At 39.1% G+C, this 23,684-nt stretch overlaps 1 protein-coding gene across 1 annotated transcript in view; it reads right to left on the bottom strand.

The window, feature by feature from the left end:
- The window catches only part of LOC141799922 (uncharacterized), a 53,806-nt gene extending 49,532 nt beyond the window's left edge, over positions 1-4,274 (bottom strand). Inside the window, exon 1 of the mRNA XM_074682345.1 lies at positions 4,156-4,274. The gene's annotated coding sequence lies outside the window, so the exon portion shown is untranslated. The remainder of the gene's footprint in view (positions 1-4,155) is intronic.
- Positions 4,275-23,684: the final 19,410 nt, after the last annotated feature.

Below are 23,684 nucleotides of genomic sequence, written 5' to 3'. Positions count from 1 at the left end.
CTGTAATACAAAAAATGCCATATTTTCAAAATTTAATAAAAATATTACAAATAAATAAATAAATAAAATAAAAATAAAAATTGAAAATTTATAAAGAAGTGGAATCTAAGTTATTCACAAAAATTGCAGAAGTATAAAAAAAATGGAAATCTGAAAAAAAAACTTAAATTTTGCTAAGTCTACAAAAAATTGAAATTTTAAAGAGTTTAAAAATTAAAAAAAAAAACACCTCGGTCTAGTCTAAGGTTCTGCAACCTGCAACTCTAGGGCCTCTTTAATTCTGTGTGGATGGATTCATTTAACTGACAACATGCCAACTTCATATATGTTTTTGTGGTAAGACATTAGCAAACAACAAAAGAAATCGATGAGTTGAGAAATATTATCAAAAGATGTAATCAAATTAAAGTATTCTTAAAAAATTTTAGAAGTTTTTGCAAACTGATTTATTTTACTTTTTAATGTTTTTTATCAAGACTGTTTGCAATTTTAGAAAAATTTTTACATTTCAAAAAATATTGAACTTTTTGCAAATTCAATAATTTTCAGTTTTCATTATTTATTTATTTTTTGCTATTTTTTTTTATTTCAAAATTTGCAATATTTTATATTTCCCCAAATTTTGAAGTTTTTTTTTAAGTTTAATTATTTTCAATTTTCAATATGCTTTATTTTATTTATTGCAGATGAGTGCAATTATTTATTTATTTTTTGCACATTTTTTACATTACAAAGTTTTTGCAGTCTTTTAAAACATCATTTAAAAAAATATTAGCAAATTTTAGAATTTTCAAAATATCATTCAAAATAAAAAACACCAAGACATCACACATATAATTTCAAATATAATAAAAATATACTCTTTTAGATTGTAATTAACTTTGTATAGAATTTTATGGCCTTTATCTTTCTTATCATGAAGATAAAGTAGATTTCATGGCCCTGGAATGACTTTAGTGTATGTGAGCTCAGGCAAAACTGCTCATATAAAAGTAAAGGATGCAGACCCTTGGTCTGTGACTATGACTGATGTTCAAACACTTCTGCCCCACTTGGATGAGAAAACACAGACAAATCCTCAGATTAATGTAAATAATTCATGTTGCAATCAACAATGTTTTGTCCATTTCCATCACATGTACTTTCTCATTTTGACCTTTGCCTCTTTACGTCCTCACCGGCTCTTTAGCAGCTCTGCTCCCGTGCTGATTTCCAGCAGTCGAGAGAAAGATAAGTGATTAAAAGCCAAGTAGCGCTGCTGCTCTTTGTCAGCTTCCATAAGCCGCGAGACGCTGATGGAAACAACCATTTACTCGAATCGTACTGGATTTGAACCCGCTTGTCTTAAAGTGGACCTCCTCTGACTGAAGGCACATTCACTTTTTCATGAGCTGGTCTGTGTGCCACTGGAGGAGCACCAGCCATTAATATTGCAGCCTCTGTAGGGAGTGGCTCCTCCAAGATTGTATTCCTCAAACCTACGCCACAGCGCATTAAAATATATATTACGTTTTTCTTAGAATAAATAAAATCCTCCACAGAGTACATTAGATCACTCTCCCTCCAGGAGGTCAGCATCCAGAGCAGCCGAGTAAATACAGGTAAGACTCAGGAAGCATTTTACCCACTTTCACTCACATATTCCTGAGGGCATGTCAATAGTTTCCATCTCCGTAAATAACCCCGGATAAAACTTTTATTAGTAAGCTGCTCTGGTAAAAGGTTCTGGCATCTGCTCTTTAGTATTAGGACTGTGAGAAGGCCTGCAGTGCAAAACGTGTGTTTTCTCTCACAAGAACTGGCATAAGTTCAAGCTGTTTCTCACATAAGACGATGAATAATGGACGTCGCCTCTTTGACGTCACGTGTTGGTTTGTCTTCGTTGTGGGTTGTTATAGGGTTGGTTTTGGGGAGCGAAGCAGGGTCATGTTCGGATGAGCGATGGCTCGGCAGATGCCAAGTCGTCAAAGCCAAAGGTCTGAGCCTGTGGTTAATTCATTAGCTGGCAAATGAGCCAATCAACCATCATGTCTCCCAAGGAGGAGATTATTTTTGTGGGGGCTCATTAATGTTGTTTCCCAGACAAAGAGAAACCCAGAGCAGGTGACCAACTACTGCTCTTATCACCACAGCTGTTTGTGGAGGGAAACACAGACCCCTCAACTCCTCAAGTTCAATCAAATTTGGATCTAAGAGGCATTTCCCCACAAAAACTGCTCCCCCTGGTGGCTGGCTGGGGTATAGGTCAAAAAATCCATCTCCCCAGTCATTCCAGATGAGCTGTGGTCAAATTTTATAAAATTAATACACCTCGTAGAAGTGTTTCTCTTGTCTGATTGTTGTGGTGATTCGAAGATATTTGGCTGCCTTGTATTCAGGTCCTCTTTTCTGATTTTTTTTTTTTTTTATACGTTAGTTACAGGTAAAAAAACGAGGCTTTACGTCACATTTAACAATGATTGACAGCTGGCGTTCTTGTGTATTTCTTTCGGGGATTGTAAAATATGTCGGGAGTTCGAGTCAAAAAATTATTATTCTCTTGAACGAAAAAATCATTATTATTTTTGGCACACGGCTCCACTCAGATTTCCTTACGGCTACCAATGGCAGCGCCTGTGACGGGGGTATTTTGGCTTCAAAACTGTACAATGGTAAATGGCGGAGCCACGCTGTCCACTCTGTATACAGTCAGTGTTCTTAGCTGACTGTTAAACAGAATTTCTCTTTGAGGTGAGTCATTGGAGCTGAAGTTACCAGCACTGTTGTCTTAAGCCCCGTTTCCACCAAGCAGCCCAGTTTAGATCAGTATAGTTTTGCATTTCCACAGCCAACCATGACCCCTGGTGGTAGGCGGCATGTAAGACGGACACCGATAGCTGCATCAAGTAAATAATAGTGTGACAGCAGCGTGACACAGTGTACAGCACAAGCAAGAATTAAGACGGAAGGGAAAACTTGGTGGTAAGCAGGTGCTGCCATCTAGTGCCAGAAGAAGTGTTTTTTTTACATCTAAAATAATGTCGCCACAGCAAATCTCAATTAAAGTCAACAACATCTGGGCTGAGTCTCGGCGTTTTAGGGGACCTAAATTGAAACTTTTAAAAAGGCTTCCAGGGTGGAAATTTTTTGAAATGCTTAGCTGGCATTTGCAGTGAAAATGCTGACGTCACAACAGGCTTTGCGCATACAGCAGTACAGCTGTTACGATCGTCACAGACTACCATGTTGTGCTTGTGCTGCTCAATCTGCTGACTGTCTTTGAAAACTTAGTATTCATTAAAACACCAGATGATAGACCCAACTCTATTTCAGAGGTACACCAAATGTCGCTTCTGGATAGGACAGTTATAGTGCCATCTACAGGCCTGGCATGCTTACTACAGCATTTTCAGTTCCCTCAGCATTTCCATGGAAACGTAGATTTTTTTTCACTGTATTTTAGCGTTTTTGGATGAATGTTGTGTAAACAGGGGCTAAGAGTTCCCTGAACAGATAAGTCTTCAGACATCTCTTTAAAGTAGAAAGGGACTCTGCAGATTGTATTAAGAAGCACATTTAGCGCATGTAGCTCCACAAAGCAAAACCATGAAAATAGCATAAAAAATGCTAAGCAGCGGTAGCTCCACAATTTTTTTTTCTTTGTCCACTCTAAAAAACTTAACTCCCCAAAAATCATTTTTGTTCTCGCGTTTTTCTCCTTTTTAACTGCTAATAATTCCATACCATGTGTATAAAGCATTTACCAGATGTTAAAATATCACGTTAATGTACATTTCCGACCATTTTACAGCTATAGGAATAAAATATGTGCAGACCATTTTAGCCTCAGTATGTTGAGGGTTGACATGAGCCCCTGATGGGATTGATTCATTTTGGGAGCCAGCCTCTAGTGGCCACACACAGAACTGCAGCTTTGTTTCACTCCAGCTTTAGCTACATTTTCCAGCCCTGCTGTTTGCTGCAATACGCTCTCCACCATCTGTGACACGCTTTCCAATACCTCAGTGATTATTTGCTCGCTTCCACAGATGATATCCCTGCCAACAGACACACATCAGCCACCCGTGGCACACACACAGCTCTTCACCTCTCAGCTTCACTTGTGACACTATTAGGAGTGAATACAAATCAGCTTTTTTTGGCACAAAGTCATACCTCCTCAGAGAGGTGATGTGCTCATCAGACAGGCCTCCGTCTTCCTCATTAATGATGAACAGTTTGTCCTTCAGCTCTCCTGGCTGCACCGGGAAACTTTTGAGGAAAATGTCTGGAAGAACAATGGATTAGAAAAAAGTCAAAACATGCGATATTACATGAAAGCCTTTCTCTTGACAGATAGTCTTCTTATCCTGCGATGAAATGACTCAAAAAAGCATTGTGAAGACAAAGGGGCCTTTGCTTAATTACTTTCCCTCATATGCCTGAGGGAAATGCACAAATTTGCATTCTATCAAGTCAAAGCTGATGTGGTTTTTGTTTTACAGGAAATGTCTCTGCATAAATGAGGAGCTGAGAGAGAAAACCTTCGTTAGAACATTTTCAGACACGTGAAAAAACATGGTGAGTTTTATAAAACACATTTGGAGATGCTAGTGTCTGCATTGATCTGAAGTGTCAGGAAACAAAAGAATCACTTTATTTCTTCCTCATTTGGAAGTCGTATTTTCGTTCTGCTCGGTAATTCTCAGGTTGAGCTCAAACACAGAGAGCGATCTGAATGTCAAAGTGCTCAGAGGCGAGGTGCCTCAGTCACTCGCTCTTGGAGGCAAACAGGCTTCTTTCCACCTTATCGCCTCCATATCAGCTGATCATGATGGATCTGAGGCCATATCCCTAAAGACTGAGCTTACCGACTGAACTGGTTTCAAACTGAGAGGCTGTCAGCAAATTTGTGGTCAGACTTTTCTGCCCTGCAGGTTCTAGCCAATGAAACATCTCAAAAGCTGAAAACACTTTCATGTCTTGGAAGTAGGAAACTTTCTAGAAACTGACCTGGAGATGTTTTTAGCAAAGAAAGAAACAATCTAAATATCTTGAAGTGGAATTCAACCAGAAGATGTCTCTGCATAGCATCACATATGACTTTGCTAATTTGCATTTTAGTCTAATGTTTAGCTCTTTTTTTATTGATTTAATTCTAAAAAAAAAAAAATAATAATAATAATAATAATAATAAGTTAAAAGCAGTTTTTACTCTTTATGCTAAGCTAGGCTAACAAGTTTCTGGCTATACCTACAAAATGGACAAGACAGATTTCAAGGTGGTGTCAATTTTGATATTAACTACTAAGACCTATGAAAAGGGCTAACATTGTTGTAAGCTTCATGCTAAAATCAGTGGAGTGCATGGTTAGCTTAAGGGTCAAATCATGCACCCCATGTACAGAAGTCAAAGTCCTTAAAGCGGGTATCTCTGCATGGTTCAGCCTCCACAACATCATTCTCCACTAGTCGTTCAAGTTTCCTGCTCCATCTACTGTTTGACACATCTCTCATCGAAGCCATAGAAAAACACTAAAATGAGCTTTTCTTATTCCAGCTTGGAGTGGTTACGAGTATCTAACAGCCAAAATACACCAGATGTGTCTCCAGTTCGGCTCATGCTCTGTCATGGCACTGGGTCTGATAGGTTTCGATTCAAGTCAGTGCATCAACGAGCTGTATGAGTTTACAAAAAAAGGCGGATAAGAGTAGGACAGGAAGTTGTGCATGGAAAACAACTTAAAATGCCCAGTGACGGCATCAAAACCAGAGCATATTTATCTCGTCTACAACATCAAACCAACATCATAAGGAGAGCTAGGCCAGGAGTCAAAAGGTTTGAGGTTTTACAGCAGAATAATCAATGGACGAGTCTCCCCGACGTCACCTGTTTGTTTCTGTAGTTAACTTTTGAAGCAGATTGGCTTTCGCAGCCATATTGGAAGTGACGAGGCTTTGAGTACAGTTCTAGGGCGCCTATCTAAAAGTCCATGTTTCATGCTAGGAGGGAAAGCTTGCCAGGCTTAGCAACAGTAACCAAAGGGGGCGAGGCTTAGCCATGGGTCAATTGGCTGTGGGATGAAAACGACCGACCTCAGTATGATTAAAAACCTCTGATTGGCTGGGCGGTTTCTATCTGACTGGCCAAAAAGTCAATCTCAGGGCAGGACACATGGTTTTGTAGTTTTGCACCAAATATTTTAAAGGAACCGGAAGTACGGTTTCTGATTTGCACTTGTAGAAAACAGAGAAGGTGTGACTCAAGTGGTTGCAAGTAGCAATTTATGTTCGTGTGTTAGAGGACACAGGTATTTTCGAGGTAAATAATTTCACATACTTATTGCACAAGTTCACATTCAGATTTGCACAAATTCAAATTCACACCGCACCTTTACTTCATAAGATACAGGTGCACAAGTATGTTTTGCACCTAGTGTGCTGCAACAATAAGGGCAAAATGTGAGCGTGTCAGTGTTGAAATATGTGACTTGTAGAAAAGGATTTGTGCACCTGGAATTACGATTTTGTGAATGTGTATTTTTGTGTTGTATTTGTGGGAAAAAAAATCAACACACACAAAATTTATTTTGGAATCAGATTCAGGAAATCAGATTTACTGATACACACACAAATTCAATGTACACAACTACAAATTAGATGTTACAGGTGCTCAAACATTTTGCACTCGAAATACCTTTATACCTATCAGTCACGTGAGCTAAACTGTGCCTCTGATTGGGCTAGATTGCGACCTTAATATCCTCTGGAATGCCGAGTTAGAAAAAAATTCATGAATAAAAAGCAGTTTCTATTCTGTATGCTAAGCTAGGCTAACACGTTTCTGGCTATACCTACAAAATGAACAAGACAAATTTCGAGGTGATGTGAATTTTGATATTTACTACTGAGGCCTATGAAAAGGGCTTATGTTGTTGTTAGCTTCATGCTAAAATCAGTGGAGTGCTTGGTAAGTCTCAGGATCAAATCATGCGCCCCATGTACAGAAATCCAAGTCTTTAAAGCGGGTATGTCTGCATGGTTCAGCCTTTAACACATCATTCTCCACCTGTCTTTAAAGTTCCCTGCTCCATTTTCTTTTCTAATTAAAATTCTTTATTTAGGGACCTGAAGTATGTACAAGATTACAATGCGATTAATTTGATTAATTAATTACAAATCCTGTAATTAATTAGATTAAATTTCTAACCGCCTGACAGCACTAGTCTTCATGTGAGTCCTAAACTGGAAGTTTCCCACATTTTTCATTAACTTAGGGGCTTTTTAATGTCTTTTACTAACAGAGCTTGGACGGTGGTTAAATAATGAGACTGATAGATGTATTGCAGTAAAGGTCAAAGGGCTGAGTTGAACCCAGACTCCCACAGAGCAACAGCTTGTGTCACATTTGTTAACCCTTTGAAGCCACACTTCAAAACCTCCTTTTATGTGTCAGTTGCTGCGTCCTCTGGTTGCAGCTGTAGGCGGTTTGAATATTGAGAACGTTTCCCTTGTTTTGATGTTGTTTCTCCACCTGTTCAGTCGCGATCGGGATGTAGCAAAGTGTCAGAGCTGGAGTCGACTACTGCTATCATCATCCGGGGGCCATATACTATGCTACGTTAATCCTGAGTCCTAAAGCAGGGATGTCAATCTTAAGCTGTCAAAGCACTTCTCCAATACTTTTGATTTAAGACAAATTGTTCTTTTATGAGTCATATTTCCTGACTTGTTGAAAACCCACTCATGAAAAAGGGAATAAACTAATCATGCTAAATGAGGAGCATTTTGAGATACAAAGCTGCAATCAGCACGTCTCTGGATCCTTGACATTAAAACCCCGAGACAGTAATTCCCTCACCAGGACCAACAGAGACGTTCGTGTCACATTTTCAAATGAGGAGCCGCAACATCAAACATCCAAATAATGTCGAGCCCTGCTAGGGTCCTCAGGAGAGAGGCATCAGCTTCAGGCGTGGAAATAAAAAAAGAAGAAGAAGAAGAGTCTGCTGACTGGCACTCAGACAAACCGGGCACTGCCCCGGCAAATGAGAGTGTGGAGATGGAGAGTGATCCCACAGAGCGCAGGAAGCCACAGGTGTACTTTTAATTAGGAGCGCGACATTTCCAGTCATTAGATAGGCAGCATGCACCCAGGCTCTCCAAGGTAAATAACCATATTACTCGGACGCGCATCCTGAACAGAGATGCTCTTTGATCATACGAAAACCACAGAGGAGCTCACCCGGTGGAGGAAATGATCACACGAGGAGTGTTCTTGACGTCTTGCCCCTGCAACTTCAAAATGTAAATTAAGACTACTTTAAACTTCAAGTCCAGCAGATACGAGATGGAAAATGTTACGTTTGTACTATTTACTTTCATGTGGTGTCCAACACTTTGGCCCTCATTTATCAATCTTGTGTGGAAATTGGTGCAGATCTGGGTGTAAAAGCAATCCTATGGCATTGTTCACGTGTGATTCATGAAACGTGCGTACCAGGGCCTCATTGGGCAGGTGTTCATCCTATGGCAAGAAAATGAGCCCAAACATCAGTCCAAGCTCTTCCAGCACCACTTTAAGAATACAGAAAAAGATAGTCAGCTTGAAAACATGGAGGGCACAGCAAGAACGGTCTCAGCCTGCAGACTCAAACCTCATGGAGCTGGTTTGGGATGAAATGGACAGGAGAGTGAAAGAAAAAAAACCTACAAATGACCAAAATGTAGAGGAACTCATGCTGCAATAAAGCTGAGGAAGAACTCATATCAAGGTTTATTTAACGGCATCATTTTCACCAAACCTGGAAAAACTGGGTTGTTCTAAAACTTTTGACAAAAGTTTGTATTATCCAACTTTTAACATGAGTTTCATTAAGTGAGTAGAGCTCGAGTCCAGGTTCAGATTCGTGTTGGTAATATTTGCTCTCTAATAAAATGTCTGCTGTTGTGCTGTTCAGCAGCCTCCAGGCAAAAACTGTTGCGCCGGTTTCATCTCCTCAAGGGTGTTTTTTCATACAAAGACAAGAAAAACTTCAAAACTCAACTACTGGTAACCGTCAGAACTCAAATTTGAGAACTTAAAGTCACCCAGTGGATACACTAACAAAAACATGTTTGAAAAAGTTTATTTTGTTCTTGCAAAAAACAAAGACAAATGAAGTAGATACTTCTTTTCTTAGCTAGAAATCAGGAATATTAAAATGTGTTGTTACTCTGCAAGTAACTGTTCTGTTGTTTTAAAGATGATTAAAGGGAATATGAAGTGGACACCGCAGTGACACCTTTTGGCACCCACACTGTTGTGAGGATATGACTCTTGAGACATGGTTCTTTTGAAAAATGATTGGAGATCTGATCTTCTCTTTAAAAAAGCTTTGACATCAAGCAAACTTTGTCAGTTTGTGCTGTTGTTTAATGGCCGGCTGTATTTATTGCTACTCTCAGCCTGGTGCTCTGAGGCGCAACTGTATCGTGTAACGTTAGTGAATGTTTTAGCCTTAAGCCTTTGTTTTAGTCTTAAGCTCTTGTTTTAAACTTTAGCTTGTGTTTCAGCCTTTAGCTTGTGTTTGAGACCTCAGCCCTTTTTTAGCCTCTAGCTAGTGTCTTATGTTTTAGCTTATATTTTAGCTTGTATTCTAGCCTTTAGCCCTTTCATAAGCCTTTAGTTTGTGTTAAAGGTTTAAGCCCTTGTTTTAGCCTTTAGCTTAGATTTTAGCCTTTGGCCCTTTTGTTAGCCTATAGCATGTGTTTTGGCCTTCAAGTTATGTTTTAGCTCTTAGCCTTTGTTTCAGCCTTTAGCTTGTGTTTTAGACCTGAGCCCTTTTTTAGCCTCTAGCTTGAGTCTTGTGTTTTAGCCTTTAGCCCTCCCATTAGCCTCATGCTAATGTTTTAGGTTTTGGCCCTTGTTTAAGCCTTTAGCTCATGATTTAGCCTTTAGTTCATAGCTAAGCCTTTTGCTCTCTCTCTCTCTTTTTTTTTTTTTTTAGCTTTTTGCTCATATCTGAGCTTGTGTTTGAGCCATTAGCTAGTGTTTTAGCTCTTAGTCTTTATTTCAGCCTTTGGTTTCTTTTTAGCCATTAGCTTCTATTTTAGCCTTTAGCCTCTGGCCCTTTTTTCAGCCTTTAGCCTTTGTTTTTGCCTTTAGCACATTTTTTAGCTTGTACTTTAACATTTAGCCCTTTTGTTAGCCTTTAGCTCATATTTGAGCTTTTAGCCTGTGTTTTAGCCTTTAGTTTACTTTTTAGTCTTTTGCTCATATCAAAGCTCGTGTTTTAGCCTGTAGCTTGAGTTTTAGCCTTTAGCTTGTGTATTAGCTCTTTGTTTATTTTTTAGCCTTCAGCACAATTTTGAGCTTGTGTTTTAGCCTGTAGCTTGAGTTTTAGCCTTTAGCTCGTGTATTAGCCCTTTGTTTAATTTTTCAGCCTTTAGCTCATATTTGAGCTTGTTTTTTAGCCTTTAGCTTGTGTTATAGTCTTTAGTTTTTTTTCACCCTTTTGCTCATATTTGAGCTTGTGTTTTAGCTTTTAGCTTTTGTTCTAGCTTTTAGCCTTTGTTTTTGCATTTAGCTTGTATTTTAGCCTTTAGCTTGTGTTTTAGCCTTAAGCTCATGTTTTAGCTATTAGCCTTGTGTTTCAGTCTTTAGCCTTTTTTTAGCCTTTAGCTTTTGCTCTATCTCTCTCCTGTTTATCTTTCGTCTGCTCTTCTATCCTTTTCCTGTCTGACAGTTAGGCTCCAGTCTCCACCATCACTACAAAATCAATCCCAGAAATCATTTTCAGCAGAGAAAAACACAGATCTCTCTTCTTACTTCTTAACTCCATCAGCTGGAGGGTTGTTGTTGTAGCAACATTTACGTGCTGTAAATTAAGCCAACCTGATCGGGAAGCTAAGAAGTAGAATTTCGAAATAACCTTTATTGGCGCTAAATTTTTATTTTAGGTTGTAGATTATGACCAGGCATTTATCTCAGAGGGAGACTTTTTCAAGGTCACAGAGTCCTCACAGTCCTTTCAAGGAACTTTTCTAAAAACAGGTGGATCTTACTCAATATTCACCTGTATTTGTTTCACTTTAGATATCAACGAAGGATTTATGTTGGTTTTGATAAACTTTTGTTGTGAAAGTAAAAGTGAGTTGTGTCCCATTAAAGCATTATCTAAATTACAGAGTTATGTGCAAAGCTAACCATACTGCCAGTGTTACAAAATCCCACCGCACTCACCTTCACACATGCTTACACACACTGAATGTGTTTGCCTTCTTCGCTACGCAGGTATTTTATTAAATAACACACCAGAAAAATCAATCCAAGCAACAACCTTGTTGTCGGATGAGTTCTGTATCCTGTCGAGCTCGTCTACCTGCTATAAATAAGCCCGTGAATCATTACAGCGTCGTCCCGTGGACTCTGGATGCTGCTGATGTTGTTTCGTGCCCACAAGGATCATGTTGATTACTGGAGGAAAGCGCTCACAACCGCAGCACAACAGTAATACAACCACCTGCTCGTGCTGTCTGACTCCATCTGCCTCAGCGTGGAGCTGCACACAACGCTGTGTTTTTCACATCAACACACACAGAGCCAGAGCATGAGCTAACAGCCTGATGCTAATTAGCAGGTCTTAGTTTGTTCGTTAATTATTGATCACACGTCGCTGTTATTATCTGATGGAATGGAGTGAGACTGTCTGGTTAAAAACAGAGAGCGTGCACACTGGCTTCATGTAATGGCATCAGATGACTAAATAGTGTGGCAGAGGATCCAGGATGAGCTGAGTAAACAGGACAAATTTAGAGGTCTGTGGTGATCAACATGCAGACAGGCTTTCAGGAGGGAGGGGGGCAGAAAGACAGAGGGGAAAGGAACTTTCCTTTTTTTGACATGACGTTAATGACACTTTTCCTGGGAAGGATTCAGTTTTTTTTGAGTTAAAGCTGAGATCTTGCAAGTTTTGTATTTGATTTTGTGAAACATGATCACTCATTAAATTAATGTTGTTTTATTGCTCACAGTAAGGTCATTGCAACTGTAAGTCACCTTGCTCTAACCATAAAAATAACCATCTTTAGTTCTGTCTTTGGCTTCTGCTTGAATTTATTAGCAAAACACTGTAGCACTATACCTGCTTGTTCTTTACTTTCATTAATCTATGCTACTTTATCTCCATGTGACTGCATTCATCCCAAATTTTTTCATTTAACGGCCATCTCAGTCAGTTATTCAGTGGCAAATACGTCATTGCAACCAAAAATTAAAAAAAAAAAATTTAATGACAATTAAAGCTCCTGTGAAGAGTTTTTTAAGCAAGTTACAAAATAGACTGAAATTAATATTAATTTGTCACCCATAAAGGCTTATTAGACAATCAGAGAGAAATGTTTTTTTTTTCTTATTTATTTTTTATTCATTTATTTTTTTTACTTTAAAAAAAATTAATTCATTCATAACAGGCTATGTATGGGCACAGTAGTACAAGGGTACTGTCCAATCTAGTTTTTTGGCATTTTCCTTAAAGTACATCCTCACAGGATTGCATTTTATTTATTTATTTATTTATTTATCTATCTATCTATTTAGTCATTTAATTCATTTATTTATTCATTCATTTATTTATTTATTTATTTATTTATTTATTTATTTATTTATTCATTCGTTCATTCCTTTATTTATTTATTTATTTATTTATTCATTTATATATCTTAAGGGACATAAAAGAAATTTGAAAAATGTTTAAGAAATAAAAGAGACTGCTTGGCTACAGGGGGCGCCAAAACTATCAAACTGAAAGTTCCTCACAGGAGCTTTAATGAAACAGAGTTTGGGGGATTTTTCCTTTTTTTTTTTTTTAACCAAAGACTGTACAAAACATGGATGTAGGCCCAAAAATAAACACAAGGCTATCTGCTCTGTCTGCTGTTGGTTCTGCAAGATAACCTTTAGTTTGGTGGTTGCAATATTAAAACTAAACCTTTGGTTGACCAAGCCAAAGGCAAAGAGGTGGGCCTCTAGCTTTGTGTTCAACAGCTACAAGGAGCCGACCTGTCAGTCAGCTCAGCCACACTCTTCCTCATGTCTAACTGTCTAAGAATAAAAATCCGACTATCTGCTGAACAACTGAATGGGTTATCTGGATCAGAAGTGTTTTTTAAACCTGGTTGTCAACATGTTTGTGTCTGCTGTTCAAATCAGCATTTGAACACAGGTGTTAATGGGGATTGTTGGCTGTTGGAGCCAGCCTCAAGTGGACAATGGAGGAACTGTGGTTTTTAGCACCTCTGCTTTGCTAAATTTTGGCGGTTGCTGCTTGACTCCTCCAAAAAGTGATGAAAAGACTTTTTTTGGATAAACAGGTGAAGGTGAATTAAGTGGTGCTGTTCGGTGGAACAAGCTGCAGGCTGACCCGAGGTAAGCTCATTCAAGTGGCGGCATTGAAACCTCTCTATTCACTGGTTAGCTGACCTTGTGTGTGTGTGTGTGTGTGTGTGTGTGTGTGTGTGTGTGTGTGTGTGTGTGTGTGTGTGTGTGTGTGTGTGTGTGTGTGTGAGACAGAGTCTATGAGGACCATCTGTGTGTGGCCCAGTGAGAACAGGTCAGGGACTTAAGCACCTTTCCATAATGCATGTGTGAATGTGAATGTGCTGTTTGGGTCAGTATAAGGTTCTTCTATGAATGTTTTTATTCCTGAACACAACTGTTGTATTCTGTTAATAACTTTGTTTACTCTTGTTTGTATTTATCCTTTTGTAATCTATGGAATGTGATGTTAATGTGTTATTTCATATTTTGTTACTGCCTAAAACATGGCGAATACTTCTGTATCAACCAAGACTGTTGTGTTCACAATACTCCTCCGAGACACAAGAGGGCAGTATTGAGTGTATGATCGACAGACTTTTTGTTAAAAATCCTGTTATGGCAACTTCTCTCTATTTTATAACAAAAATCTGGTACATGCTGCCGAATATTTTTATTAAATCATACTCTGGAATAAATGTAAATACAGGAAGCATGTTCCACTCATTGAACCAATCAGAGGGCTTCAATCTGCATGTTTTGATGTTACCTTTAGAAGTTAGGTTTACCTAGGGCTACGATAGCGATGGGTATTGATAAGATTAACTAATAGCAATTCTATCATTGATTCTGCTTAATAATCCGATTCTTTATTGATACTCTTATTACTTCATCTAGTGAATATTATGCGTACAAATAGTAGCTTTACAGGTTTTCTGTCAACAACAACTTATTAAATGTATGAGTAAATGAATGTGAAACTGGTCACTGGATCTGGATATCTCTGGATGTGAATAAATACAAATGAGAAAAAATCTTTGCACACGACACAAGATACAGCTGCTCCTGCAGAATCAAGAAGTAATGTAAAGAATCAACAAGGGAATCTTTATATTAAGGTTGAAGAAGAAAAAGAAAATGCGCATCATGCTGCACATAAAGGGTTAAACACTTTCCCACTTTGTCACCGCCTCCCAAATTCGTCTTTGAGACCTGTCTGGATGTTGGGCAAGAAGAAGAGAAAGGAAGATTCACCAAACAAGGTGTAAGGCGCCTAAGAAAAACATTCCCTCCTCGTAGGCAACCTCTTATGAATGCAAAACACCATTTCCAACTGTTTCCAACTCTTAATAATGATCGATTTGCTACTTTCACTTTCCTCAGGCGACAGAGGAAGCAACAGAACTGTTCTGTTTGTCAGACAGCAGTGGGGTGGCAGGGTTACCGCAACAGCTGATCTTAAATTAGGACATGGTGGTTAATTAAAAAAAACAACAACATTGAGGCACTCTGTGGCTGAACTGTGAATTTTTATATTGTATTATATATTACATTATGCTCCTCAATGCTCCAAAGCTAGCATGATGTTAATACTTGAGTTGTTAATATGCTTGTGTTTTTTTGATAATGTATGTATGATGCAAGGTTTAATGCAGTTATTTCATTGTGTCGTTTCATATTTTATAAAATGTGGAGGAGGTGGTGGTGGGGGGTGAAGGAGGGTGCTGCATAGACTGTATAAAACATGGACGTAGTCCCGCCGACGTCACCCGTAAAACGGTAACGGAAAATGAGGCACATCAGCTATAGTGGCCATATTGGTAGTGGCAAGGGCTTCGCGTACAGCTATAGGGCGTCACATGACCCTGAGCTGGTCCTCTGATTGGAGGAGCTCGGGATCTTATTATCCTCTGAACGGCCGAGTTAGAAAAAAATTCACTCCTCGTACAGAGGGAGCCGGTAGTAAAATTAGGGACTCAGACAGGAGACGTTTTTGGAACCAGGCTGTAAATAGGTTAATTTCTGCTTTGAAAACAGCTTTTTTTTTACTTGGTGTGTATGTGACTTCCTGTACTTCTGGAGCCAGCCTCAAGTGGACACTCGAGAAACAGCAGATTTTAGCACTTCAGCATTGTCTCATATTCTTAGACCAGAGGTTGCTGCTTGGGGTGCTGTTGCTGGCTATGACCCCACCAATGTTAAAAATCAAACCTATGCCACTAAGGCTACGGCATGGGGTATGCAGCCAATTCAAGTAAGAAGTTTTGAAAAGAGAAGCTGGATTTTTTTTTTTTTTATGAATGGGGGTGGCAGAGCGAGGTGCCGTCATGCTTAATTATCACTCGTGCACTCACCAAAGTCTGATGCATTTGGGGTCTAAGAGTGATGCAATCTTGGTTGGGCGCTGAGCGGTAGGGGAGACCGGGGCATGTTGTCACACTTTTTACACTCATACATTTATCTTGGAATATAAACACCATATGTAAAAAAAAATCTGTGCCAGATGAAAGACCAAAGTCTCAGTTATATATTTTGTATTCATGTAATTTCCGTATCTTGTGTCAGTACAGAGTTATAAGCAACCTAATGGAGATTGTCACCGTGTGACAAGTTGCCCCACCAACGGGCAAGTTGTCACACTATGTGGGGTAAGATGGCACACTGGATTTTGCCAATTTTTACCAATAGAATAAGGACCAAATTACTGTTGTTATTTTTTTAATTGAAAGTGAATAAATGACAATAATTCACTTTTAATACTCATGAAATAACTTGAACTATTATGCAACATATATTATGAAACTGACACTAAAACTGGTCCTGGAACAAAAGAAAACTTCAAACAAAATCTGAGCTCACTAGTCAGACTCCTCATCTGAGTTTCAGTTTTGGCATATGTAGGCTGAATTGCCAGGGGTGCATTCTTCATGTGTCCATCCTTTGCATATCATGCACTGCACCCATGTTTTCACATGTGACAACTTACCCCAGAATGACAGTGACAAGTTGCCCCATACGACCATGTTTGCTAATGCTTGCTCTATCTTAAAGTTAGCTAAAATCAGAACAATGGCTGAGGTATGACTGGATGCCATTATATCAACTTGAACAAGTCCACATGTACAACTGCAAGGATTTTTATCTGAATGAGGGTTATTTAAAAAAATATAGAATAAATATTTTTTACTTTGGGTAGTGGAAAATGGTTAATTGGTGCTCATCTCAACTTACAATGTGCTGTCCTCTTCTTACTCAGTCCATATGACCTGACCATGCAAAGGAAGAAAACTAGTACTCCACTTTTTAGTTGCACCCTGTGGTGGAGAGGATAATTGCAATGTGACAACTTACCCGTGTGACAACTAGCCCCGGTCTCCCCTACTTAGCGGAGCGGCATGGTCGAACTTTAAGCAGGAAGCGGCGGCGGCGGCGGCGGCACCTAGGGTAGCGGGGGTAGAAATTCTCGTGGCTCCACTGGTCTTAAGTGATGTGTACTGCATTATTCTTTAAAAACACTTAAGCATTTGGTAGATTTTCAATGTTGTTGATATAAAAGTTAAATTTTCCACTCAAAGTTCACAACACTGTGCTTCTAAAATCTATTTTTTTATATTGAAGTTCAAAACTTGAAGCAAGGGCAACACTAATGTCTAAATATTGGTAATAGATTGGCTCTTACGATGGCCAATAAGGCTGCAAGTGAAAATCTTTAACCACAACACTGCTCATAAACAACTGCTAGCTAGTTTCATAGTTTAATCAGAGAGAAATTTGGTTTATATTCAGTTTTTCAGGTGACTCTGCTGTTTTTTTTCCAGAAATGACAAAGTTTGACATGTTTCCAGTAAATACTGGGAACAAACTGATCTTCCTTTTCATTGTTTGTCCTGAAAACTGTGCACAGGTGACGACAGATCGACAGAAATGTGACTGAAACAGCTTCAGAGACTTTTTAGCTTTGAGTGATGTCTTCATTTAGAGCATTTCCACTGCTCCAGTAAAAGGATCTGACTCTCTGAGCTCAAACGTCACTCTCCCCGTTCGCAATTAAGCACCAAAATGGGATCCAGAGTGCAGCACTTCTTCTTCTTCTCCAAACACCCGAATCGCTCTGAATCAGCAGGACCACGCACAGCCTCGGGTTGCCTGCAGGCTGTCATCGCTCCTCTGCTCCTCACACGACCAAAGTTTCCAGGTCAGCGCGGAGCTGAGACTCCGACCGCCGCTGCTGTGTTTCTGGTATCGGGACAGGAAATCGCTGTCTGTGTCGCTCAGATCCCAAATCTATATTTCATGAACATGTGAAGTCTAATTATGCTGCCAGTCTGCACAGTCACGCTGATTCCTGCGAGCAGCTCGACTCCACCACATCTGTATCACCTCACCCTGAGTGTGTGTGTGTGTGTGTTTCAGCATCTGAAATGTTCTCCCCTGGCTGAGCTCTTGAAATATACAAACCACGTAGCCTCGGTTAATCAGAAGTGAAAAGCCATCAGACGAGATATGGAGTATGTTCCTCCTCACAATAGCTCTGCAGATTGTCAGGGCAGTTATTTCACAGCAGGGTTAGGGACACACTGCCCCCTGCTGGTGGGACAGATGATTATCTATCTGTGTGTGTAATCACAATCATTGCAGTGAGTCAGTAAAAGAGCAATATGGCGGCATTAAAGGGCTCCCTCTTAAAGAGATCTCTGCTCAGCTTCCTCTTAATTGGGCTGTTAAAATTTAATTTATGAAAATTAAAGAGCCTGACACCAACTCGACTTCTGCTTCCTCTCTCAATGTGCTGCTTCCCTCTTGTGGTGGAGGAGGGAGCGTGTTGAATCCACTGGGCTCCATACCTTTTCATTACCACAGATATTACTCTTGTTATCTGGCTGAGCAAATCCAATCTCCAAGATAAAAAAAAAAAAAATCCTGGAAATAATCTGTTACAGCCTTCAATATTCCACCTCAGCACTCGAAAAAAAAAAAAAAAAAACACTCCCACAGTTGGGTTTACTCACTGAAGTTGTGCGCGATCTTCTCATTAAGGATGATTTGCTGCGTGTTGCTGGGCTCAGGCGCGCTAAACGATCCCAGATCTTTAACAGCAAATTGCTCAAACAGGCGAGACGTGTCGATTTCAACCCTCCTGGTGCCTTCTTGTACCCAAAATGATTTTGCAATCTGCAAAGAAACAAATTAATTTAGAGCTCAGACAAGTCCAGATTAAGAGGAAATCAATGCTCGCATTAGGAAGGGAAGCACAGGGGGGACAGAAACGGAGGGAAACGCTGAGGAGATATGAGGAATAATGAAGTGAAACCTGACCTTTCTGTTTGCTTTTTCCTGCACAATTCACTCTAATGAAACCTTTAAGGGATTCATTCATTTTTGTGGACATACAGTATTCATGAAAAGGGACAGTGTTACCCTCTCTGAGCCGATCAGGTCCCAGTGGAAGGCCTTGGTACGGGGTTTCCTTGGATCCAGCTTGAATTTAAAAGGTAGAGGAGGTGGGGCGGGGATGGTAGGAAGTCGAAAAGGTTTTAAAGCTGGAGAACGTGGTTCAGGAGACGGGGATGTAGGGGCGGCTGGAGAGGGTAAAGGTTGAAGCGGAGCAGGGACGACACCAGGAGAGGTCGGCGATGGCACAGGCTCGATAACTTGAGCGGGAGACTTCATCGGGCTGCGAGGTTTAGGAACCGGCTTTGTATAATCGGCTGAGGGCTGGCCCTGACTCGTGTCCCCTGCTGATAAATGATCCCCTGCACTCGAAGGAGGATCTGCATTTTTATTAACATCTCCAGCGCTCGACTCCAGCTCTGTGTCGGCGTCCTCTGGGTCTTCGGTTATGCTGATGTTTCTCAGGATGGGCTTTTCCACAAACACGTGTTCACCCAAGGACTTCCTCTTCCAGTCTTTGCAGAGTTTGTCGATGGCCTGGACCCAGGAATCTCGCTCACGCTGGACAGCGCCAGGGGCTGATGTTTGCTCTGGCACAGGAACTTTAAACCTGTAACACATACACAAAACTTAACTTCCTTTCAAGCTGAGCGTTGACACTTATACATCTCATCATGACAACAAAATTAAATAAATCACAGACACCAAAGATAGTCATCATCACTCACTGATACTCATTTTTATGTGTGATCAGAGTGAAGGTGTCAGGGCTGGGAGGTTTCTGTACGCTCGTGTCTCCATCTGACAGGTGGATGACGGTGGAAAGAGGCGTCCATGAAGTCCCCTCACCGTCAGCGGGGACACGACGCTTTATAGGGACCAGAGTTAACTGACCCGGGTGGAGCCTGACCTCGTACCTGAAGGAGAGGAAAGAAGCATGAGGGTGAAATGTAACAGCTAACAAGCTTTTACTTAGATTACAGACTTCATTTCTACTTTACTTACATTTCTTCCTGCAGGAGGAAAAGTGGTTTGAACATAAAAAACAACTCATAATTCCAAAATAAAAACCAGCAATGAGTTAAACATGAGAGTTCAAAGGCGCTGTGAGGACTCTCTGTTTGAAGTGGACTGCAGTGACACCTGTGGCCAGATTTGGTACTGTTTTTCAGAGATAAAGACTTTGGCTGTTTTCTAGCCGTGCTTATTGATTTGGTGAAAATTCATTATGTTGTTTGTGGAAAAAAAGGGGAATCTGGAGTGTGCCATAAAAAGTCCCGGATGTCCTACTGATCTGGGGAAATTTCTTAGAATGCCACAGGCCGATCTGCTTCAAATACTGTTTCCCACAATGCACAGAGCTTATTATGTGTATGTGTTTTGTCAGTTTTATTAATCTATTTTATTGCTCTTTTTGTGCTTTTTAATCATGTTTTATGTTTTAAATCATTTTTAAATAGTTTTTGTATTTTACATGTATTTTTCTTTTGTCCCATTTTGGCTGCTATTTATTTTATTTTATTTTTATTTTTATTTATTTATGTTTTTCACTGTACAGGACTTTGGTCAGCAGGGCCTGTTTTTAAAGTGCTTAAAAAATAAAGTTGGATTAAACGGGGGGTAAATGAAGGTGGCATTCTGGTTTAGGTGAATTACCGCCACCTACTGGAATGAGTCTGCATTACAACTACAATACAACAACACTAGTACAAGAGGAAATGAGGTGATTTGACATAAACACCAGGAAATATTATCATTTCTTGTCATAAAAGCGGTGATTACTTCAACAAAATTCATATAAGCCCACAAAAACCACTAATTAATTTTTTACATCAGCTGTTAAATTAAAAGTCACCTGTTAAAGATTTATTTTAAATAAAAAGTTTAACTTTTGGTGTAAAATTAAAAATCAAATATAATGAAATCTAATTTTTTGAATAATTTAAACAAGACCCTTAAATTTCTCCCTGAATTTGTTGTTTTTCTAAATAAATTTCAAATGTATCTTTTAACTACTGCAAATAATAAAAGGACCAAAAAAATACACAACTACTTAAAATTTTTTTTTTGCTAAATTCTTATAACCATGTCCTTTTTTTTGCTAAATTTAATTAATCGTTTATTTACCATAATTTAACTTCTCTGTTATTGTATCGTCCCTGTTTCTTCAACACTGATTGGTTTATCTGACAATCTTTTTGATGAGTAAGAACTGAAATGTCAAGATCTACCTAAGGTTTGTTTTTTAAGTTTATGATAAAGTTAAAAAAAAAAAAAATCCATCAGCCCTACTTCTGTATTCTAAAACAAAAACCACTGTAGCATACAACAACAGAACAATCATGCTACGTTATATATTAGAAAGCAAAAAGCAGTCAGCACTATGCTTTACATTCATGTGTAATAAGAGATAAAGACTCTAAAAACTTGACTCTTTATTTTGGAAGCAGATGAAAAGAGAGCAGATCTGCTATTAAACACAATTTTTTCTCTATTCAAAACCACTTTAACAGGATCCACCTCCAGACTTTGACTTTTCTCACCTCAAATATCTGCATGTAGACGTTTGACTGTTTGTCTAACTAAGCTGTGAAATTCTGACTCTGCTTCTCATCAACCTCAAATCAAATTCTGCAAAACTTTCATGACATTTCTCTTTAGTCATCACTGCAAACACCAATGTGGATTTATTTTCAGTGAGCCAATCAGGCGTAAGGTTCAGCTAAGCTTTGCTCAACCAGGAAATTAAGCTACAGAGGGCATCAAAGGACATCACGAAATGTGACTTTACCACACACACATTTTATCTCAATTTATAATGAAAGCCAGATTCAAGCAGTGTTGTGTTCTGATTTGTCAGGTTTGACATTTTTATAACATTTATATCTTTAGTTATACATTTTCTTTTCCAGTAGAATAATTCTTTCAGATTTATTCGACTTGCTGAATAAATCATCTAATTGTTAGAAGGGTCCATCTTTAACCAGCTTTCAAAGTTACAACCATGGTGACCAATTGACCTATGGCTAAGTCCCGCCTTCAAACGTGATGAGCCAATTAGAGTGCATGTAGCCATTCCCATACACTCGCACATTCTGTGCCTGGACGTCCATTGAAATACAGTAAGTCATACAGTAGTAAGTCAGTTTTAGTTTGGTTTTATGAAGTTTTTCTGAGATTTTCATTTTAAAAATGGTCAGACAATGTTCATGGGGTACCTGCAACTCAAACACAAAGTATCCTGGGACGCTGTGCAACGGGGTGTATTTTTAACCCTTTCCTTAGTCACATCTCAATCGAGAAAAATGTCTTTTTACCATCTGTTCTGAAGTAAACTGACATCATATATTAGGCAGTATGTTGTCACTTTTCTGGAAAGAAATGTAAAGTTATCTTTAACACTAGAACGGTTTAGGATTTTCTTTACTGTTGGCAAGGGATGGGGGAGTACCGGTACCAGGTATCGGTATCGGGCCAATACCAGCCTTTTTTTAAGGTATTGGTACTAGTGAAGGCTGCAGATACCAGCAGCAGTTACTCTAGGCAAGAAAATCTTACATTGAGCAATTCCTCCTCCTAGGTGCTGCTAATTGCTGCGGTTTAACACCACGGCAAATGTGTGCCAGGTTCTGTTCAGACAACATGAATGAACCAGGGGGAGTTAACAGTTAAACGGTTTAATTTTGCACCTTTTGTTAGTTTTATTGGGCACTTTTACTATTACCTTTTTAATATGTATCAAAAAATCTAAACTCAGAGAGAGTTGTTTGTGTTTTATTTGGACTTAATATCAAAGTGACTGTGCTGTGTTTGATCAAAATGATCTGTCACTGTTCATTGAAATTTTTTGTATCAAAAGTACTATTGGTATCGGTACTCGGTCTGCATAAAAAGTGGTAATGAACATCCCTACCGTTAGCTACAGTTAGCCTAGCGTTAGCTCCTGGCTGCTTTGTTCATCATGTCACTTTGTTTTTTAGGAGTTTAACAGCCTATTTTATCAACTTCTTAACAATAAAATAATTCATATATCCTTTCAATATGTAGCTTAGAGCCTTCTGGTGACTTCTAGATTATCTGTGATCTTTCTTTCCTCCAAAATCATCAGTAGCATCCTGTGAAATGTCTCCCACTGTGGCACCTGTCATAGCGCCTGTCACTGAATGTTCATTGTTTGAGTGAGTAGAGGGGGCGTGGCTTAGCCATGGGTCAATTACACGTTGAAAAATGACAAAAATTTATGCTGTACAAATCTGATTTATGTTCTCTTTATGTTTAGAAATGTAAATCTGTAATTAACAGGATATTAAACAGTCATCTCAATTAAGCGATTAACGCCAGTGCTAGCAGCTAACATGGCCATTATTATGACTGTTGCAGTAAAATTAGCCCTACGTTTTAACTATTGGGGAATTTAGTAGCATGTAAAAGCTCTTAAAAGATATTGTTCTGAGTGCTCTTGCTTATTAACAAAAAAATCTGCTACTGACTTTTTACTTTGTGTCTGAGTGGTCTGATTAGGGTTTAAGGTTTAAGAGAAGAGAAACTTAAAGAAACTTGAGAATCGATCACATCACGCATGAATTGAACGATATGGATACCAACGTTGATATTGATACCAGTGTTTTAGTTTAATCAAAAAACCACCAGATTCATGGCTTTTTTCGATCCATTATGGAAATAAGCAGAAAGAGAAGTTCAGTTTTTTGTCGGGGTGTTGTGTAAGGTGCTTCACCCAGTACATAACAGTCAGCATTACTCTTCTGAAAAGAATTCCTGTTTGGAGTTCCTACACAGAAGCTAAAGTCACAAAACATTTCAGTTTCAGCTTTACATATCAGTGAATTCTTCACTTTGACACCAGACAGTCCTTCACCTCTTTCAGCACAGTGTCTCACTCTGCACAATGAGCTACATCTCAGGGCAGCTGTCTGGGTCAGACATCAGAGGAAGAGACAAGAAGTACAAGAAAGTACATTGTTAAAGTAACAGAAAAAGACCCATCTTCGTATAAAGG

The sequence above is a fragment of the Halichoeres trimaculatus genome, unplaced genomic scaffold (assembly GCF_033239565.1).
Source record: "Halichoeres trimaculatus isolate MK-OKI-2021-1 unplaced genomic scaffold, fHalTri1.1 fHalTri1_scaffold_11, whole genome shotgun sequence".
NCBI classification, from domain to species: Eukaryota; Metazoa; Chordata; class Actinopteri; order Labriformes; family Labridae; genus Halichoeres; species Halichoeres trimaculatus.
This window is presented reverse-complemented; position numbering and strand designations above follow the sequence as displayed.